The sequence below is a fragment of the Pinus tabuliformis genome, chromosome 2_1 (genome assembly GCF_031772625.1).
Source record: "Pinus tabuliformis cultivar Carrire ecotype Pingquan chromosome 2_1, CPIR1, whole genome shotgun sequence".
NCBI lineage: Eukaryota > Viridiplantae > Streptophyta > Pinopsida > Pinales > Pinaceae > Pinus > Pinus tabuliformis.
The window spans coordinates 120,286,005-120,292,004 of record NC_142299.1 but is presented as its reverse complement, the minus strand read 5'-3'; the positions used below and the strand labels follow the sequence as shown (position 1 = coordinate 120,292,004).

Sequence of the window (6,000 nt, the reverse complement as noted above, 5' to 3'; positions counted from 1 at the left end):
GAGAAAATAGAAAAAAAGAATGAAATATCCCATAAAAAAAAATGAGCAAGTCTAAGTGCCACTCAAAAAATGAAAAAATGCATCAGAAATACCTTAGAGAGTTTGAATAATGTGTTGCTAGTTAAAATGCCACATTGAAGTTAGATAAATAGATTAGTTTGTTTAATCACACCGTTTAAGTGTGATTAGGCTTGATTAAATATAATTAGTTTAGGTTAGTGAATAATTAACCACACAATGTAATCGTGGTTGAACTTTAAAGTAGATTAGATTAGCCTAAGTTTGATTAATTAGACTACATTGTCTAATCGTGGTCTAATTAACTTGTAAATAACATAAATGTAATAAATCATCTAAAGTAATAAATCATCTTTGCATGCTATAAGAAAAATATTATATGCAAAGGTATGAATAAAGCAAATGACAAGACCCTTTTTTCATGTAGCGAATAACATTGACGCAAAATTGAGCGGCCACGATTCACCCCACCCAGATCAACGGTGGGGAATCGTATTCCCCCCCCCCCCCGAGCCCCTCCGACGTTTAATCACGAGGGGGGCTCCAAAAAGGCAGAAATTGGTTTACCGTGATGGGTGACATGGCGGCTTCCCACGTGCTTCACCCCCCCCCCCTCCCCCGCCCAAAAAATCACAAACCATCCCCCCCCCTCCAAAACCCACCTTTTCCTCTACATCCCATTTACCCTCATGACTGTTGACTTCCTCCCTCTCCCATCCATTCCCCTTTCGCCAGGTGGCCTCCCATCCCTGCCTCGCTCTGATGCCAAGCCACATCAACCTTCCAACCCCACTCAAACCCAATTCATTACCACCACTTGTCCTTCCACCACCTCAGCATCAAGTCGTTGGTCAATTAATTTCTACTCGTTCCCATGACAACGAGCCTGCTCCTCTAAACGGTAAATCACAAAGGTATCATATTTTATCTATATTAATCACTAAAACCCATTTTATCCACTTTTTCTATGTTGTTTCAATCTGCTAATGATATCAAAATTGTTACAGTGTCCCACTTACACACCAGACCCTGTTGCAGTGCCAATTCAGCAGAACCTGCCACTACTACAGTAATCTAGACCACCATTGTGACATGCACGTCAAGTCGATTACCAGTCTACTTTCGAATACCAACCTACAACCATTTTCCCTCATAGTAACCCTCCGCTCATGTTTACCCTGGCATGCCAATTAATGTGGGTAAATGTGGGAGGAGTGAATTACAGACAATGTGATACATAGTCAAATTTAAATCAATCAATTGGAAATAAGAATACCACATCATGTCCAACTGTTAACAAATACAACTGTGCATTCACATTCTAGGAAACACTTGGAAGAGGCAACAAATTGGGTAGCATTTGTGCATGAAAATATGGGTATCATTTGTTCAAAGTAATTGCTTGCTTTTTATAGATCTCCTAAGACTGGTTGATGGCTTTGATTCTCCTCTAGTAGTCATAAGATAAGTGTTGAGTGGTTGCATTTGTTTTCCTATTTGAAAACTCTCTCATGCTTAATCTAAACTTTGTTCAAGACTTCATTATTTGATACATAAGTATTATGCCCGGTAGACCTTTATTTAAATAAACTCTAAATTTATATGTAGTAACAATGTTTGCGTCAAATTAGTCATAATATATCCACTATTGATCCTATCTGTCAACATGATTAGAACAACCCTCAAATATTTGGATTTGTTTTAGCGCTTTGATGATAGTCTTTCGTGAAAATGATTGATTGGTAAGAGAAAAAAAATTCAATATGGCTTAGGATTGTGATGGGTTTATTTTTGAAGCCAATAGCATTAGCATCATACACTCCAACCGCATGCAAAATTAGTGGACACAAGACGGATGTCATCTAGCCACCCATCCATTGCTTCCTAGGTGTCTGCAACAAGATAGCACAGTCCTTGAATAGTATCAATACAAAGACTAGCCCCTGGTGGTAGAGTAATATATGCACATGGAGATACAAAGAGAATATTTGCAATTTCTCCTTTAAGAAAGGATGACTCGTTACTATACACCATGCCACTTTCTAGGTTTCTAGGATTGCACAAATATGGATGTTGGTCATCTTTTTCAATCTGGTATAAGCCTTCATGATTAAAAACAAATTGTAGTCTTTTTCAATCGCTATGAGGTTCCAAGGATTTCCTTGCAGGAGGGGCATTCAAATATCTTGCTTAAAAACAGGGAGGAGGAAGCATAAAACATACAAGGTGCAAGGAACATCGATAAACCAAATGAATTTTCCTCAAAACATAGGCTGCAACAATATATATATATATATATATATATATATAGCAAATTGACTATAAAGCTCATTTGGTGTCATTTCCTTTGCACTAATTTGGCACCCACTTCTTAAACTATCTTATGCTAAACCATACAACACAATCTGACGCAGCGTAGAAGCAGACTCAAGAAAAACCCCAAAATCACCCTGTGGATCCCTTTTAAACTATAACCCGACTGTTTTCCTTTTTCCTGAAATACATTGAAAAACAATGCAAAACATTGATATTTACCTTTTTATATTGGCACGCTTATCGTACGCCGAAATTCAACGCACCGATGCTTTGGAACCATCGATCTGGATCGGTGAGATCTGACGGTTGTCAGAGATTTTGGGTGGAACAATAGACCGGGGTTTAACCGCCCGATATATGGTTTTATTCCCCTCCGCCTTTGCTACGTGGCAATGTTTCAATGGGATCGAGTGCCAGACCACTAAAACCACTTACAGCTTTTGACGCGCCCGATAACCATTCACTGTAGCGAGACCGCTTGGCGATCCAACGGTCGCGGTTGATCGTGATCCAACGGTTGCAATTTAATCACTCGATCGCAAGTCGCAATGTCCAATGGCTAGGCTCCTTATGCTTCAAAGCGTCGATGCGATAGCGCTTCGCAGACCCGATAGGTTATAAGTCCTTCTCTATAATATTTCGTATCTAGTTGTATCGCAATTTCAAAGTTTGGCGCCCCGGATGCAGGTGTTTAGACAGCTTTAAATTCGGATGGGACAGGGGTGGCGTGAGGAGGGATGACACCTGCCCACCCAGTATAGTATGTTAACTCAGCTCATGAATGGAGGCTCTTGGAATTTGGATTATGCAGAGCTCATTTGCTCGATGATAAGCTGCTTTGATTCTCCCACCCTATCCGACACCCTGGTTTATGCTCTCGCACACTCCGGCTCGTCTCAGACCTCGGCTCCATTCATTGTTGCAGTTATGACAGATGTATCTCGATGCCTGAAGGAGGTTGAAACTTTAAGGCTCAGTTATGAGCTGGCGGGGGAGCAAAGTCCGTCGATTCATCCGCAGAATTATCCAGAGTCTGGACGTAGCTCTGTTTTCTATATTTCTCATGTGGGTCTCATCCTCTCTGCTGTCTCTGGTAGATTGAATGGGGAGGCTGCTCTGAAACCTGGATCTAGTCTTTCAATAGAGCTGCCTCCGTCTTCCTTTTGTTTTTTATCCTGGGCATCAGGCCTGCGCATTGTCGTTTTCCTGATTTCCTCTGGCCTGGTCATTGCTGCTGCCCCACCTCGCTCTCCTCCCGTTGCTTCGGTCTACCCAATGCCTCGTCGTCGCCATAGAATGAGGTCTCGCCGAGGTCAGCCTAGGCGGGTGCCTTCCAGCCCTTCCTCCGAGTCGCCCTCCCTTTCAAGCGATTTCTCCGTTGGGCACTATCCGCGCACTCGAAGTGGGAGAGGGCGTCCCTCGTATGGCTCTGCGCTCTTCACCTTCTGTAGCTCTCTGAATCGCCCAAGGATCACCATGCACATTTCGGTGGTCTTCCATGAGGAAGCCCAAGAGGGAGAGTCTAGCTCTCATCAGGAGGGCCCGGGCTCTGTTTCTGTTCCGGCTTCGAACGTCCAGATGGGGATTGGCAGCGCGTCTTTGCAGGTTCCAGATGCTCAAGCTCGCAGCGCTCAGAATGTGGTAATGGCGTCGACTGACCCTGGTCCTTCCAACTCTACAGCAGCTCTTGAAGGGGACATGCCTGATACAGGTTGGTGCCGGATTGTTGAAGAACCTCCAGATGTTTAGCTTGCTCTCTGTTGTCATGATAGCACGCCATGCGGCCCATACTATTGGGCAAGTTTTTGTTCAGACTGTTATATGGAATTTCAGTTCTTTTTTGAATTTTTGTAAACTCAGTAAATGGTTCAAGACTGAGCTCCCTGAAATGGGGCAGTCTCATTCCATGTTTATCTTGACAACTTTGCCTCTCTTCAGGGCAGTGTTTTTGACTTCGGTCACATTGTAATTTTACTCCCTTTATGTTAATAGATTAATCTTATTTAGAAGAAAAAAAATTCAGAGTTTGGCGATTTAAGAAGTCGGTTCCTCTCCACTTAAGCGATGCAATTTGGCGCCACGAACCCAATAACATTAAAAATATCCGTCCATAATATTTGAAGTCCGAATTCCAAATCCAACTGTGTTTTGCACTCGTTTTTAGTGTAAGTCGAGGTTTTCGCTTGCGAGGCCAAAACTACATTATAAACTTCGCCGACCCGATAAAGGTGATCTGACAGTCAGGATTTAAGCGGATCAAACAATGATATTTAAAGAAAAGGCCTCGAACTTCTATAAAACCCGCGATTTAGACATGAAACACAGAATAATAAAGGAAATAACACTTTGTCCCGAATACAAAGGATTTGCAAGCAAACAAGGGTTTCCACAGGTTTGATAACCAGTCTTACACACAATATGATTCATTCATAATAAATTACTTACAGAGTCTCAGCCTTGGGCTTGATTACAACAAAATAAAGACCTCTGTCTCAAAACCCAATCCACACACTATTCCTGCTCTCGCTCCACTCAATCCTCTCTCGCTCATTGACGAGCCCCAAAAATGGATAATTATTTGGGCTCATTCAACCTCCTAATTCGACTTAATCCACCATTCTCATTAGTTTATTGCATTTTTTTATTATATTTATGCTAATAGAGTGAATTGGGTTAGTCATTATGCCAACAAGTCTAATGTGTGCTTTGTGTAGCCTTTTTGGTCAATTTGGAGACAAAATCAATGGTTGAAATGAGCACTTGGCAGCCAAATTCGTGGAGAGTATTTTTAGGAAGGTATTCCCTTCATTTATGGGCCCTTACCTCGAATTCTCCACCATCAACTCGGAGTTCAAGGGCCACCAAATCAATCAGCACAAGGGCAGCCAAGCAAGTCAAGTAGGACTGCTGTTAACTACAAGTCTTGGGCAGCCGAGTCCCTAAAGTTTAGGAGGACTGTTGGGGTCCTCAATTTGTATAAATAAGAAGCCTTAGGGCCTCATTTGGGTTAGCTAGTAGTTAGCCAATGGTTAGTCATTTGTAGGCAGAAGTTAGCTAGTCTGTAGTTCGATTTTTAGGCAGTAGATTAGCTTTGCTTTCAGCACATTTTCAAGTTTCCCTTGTGGACAGTTTTGATGTAACTCTTCTTTTCTTGCTCAATAAAGATGAATCCAGCTTTGCACCAGCTCTAAATCTCTCTTAGGAGGCTGTAGCTCTTGGGGTTGGGCCCATCTCAAGCACCCAGTACCTCCTTTGTTTATCTTTATGTGCTTTTGCTGCATTCTTAGAATAAAATCTGTTATTTATATTTAAATCTTGCTTTGTTATTTAGATTTCTTTTGATGGTTAAAGTAGCTTCTCAAATTTAGAATAGATTGGTAGGATAATAACAAGAAAAAGGCTCCAAAAAAGGGTCAGCAAACACTTTTGGTTTCACCTCTTCCTTATTGGATCAGGGGCTGGAGTTGGAATAACCGTGCTGTCCCAAACAAAAACACTAGTTTGCTTTACCATGCAATCCTTAGTGTTTTGTTTTCATTTGCAGGGGTTGGTTACATGTTCAGATCTTTGAATGCTTCATTTCATAGTTAATATACATGGTTTCCTTGCAAATAAAGTTGTTGTCCATTCTCGTTACTGTTAACCAGATCATATTAGGATAGCATA

General features: G+C 41.6%; 1 pseudogene; it reads right to left on the bottom strand.

Annotated features, from left to right (window-relative positions):
• Positions 1–1,830: 1,830 nt before the first annotated feature.
• Positions 1,831–6,000, bottom strand: part of LOC149199064 (protein HLB1-like) — a 119,803-nt pseudogene continuing 115,633 nt past the window's right edge.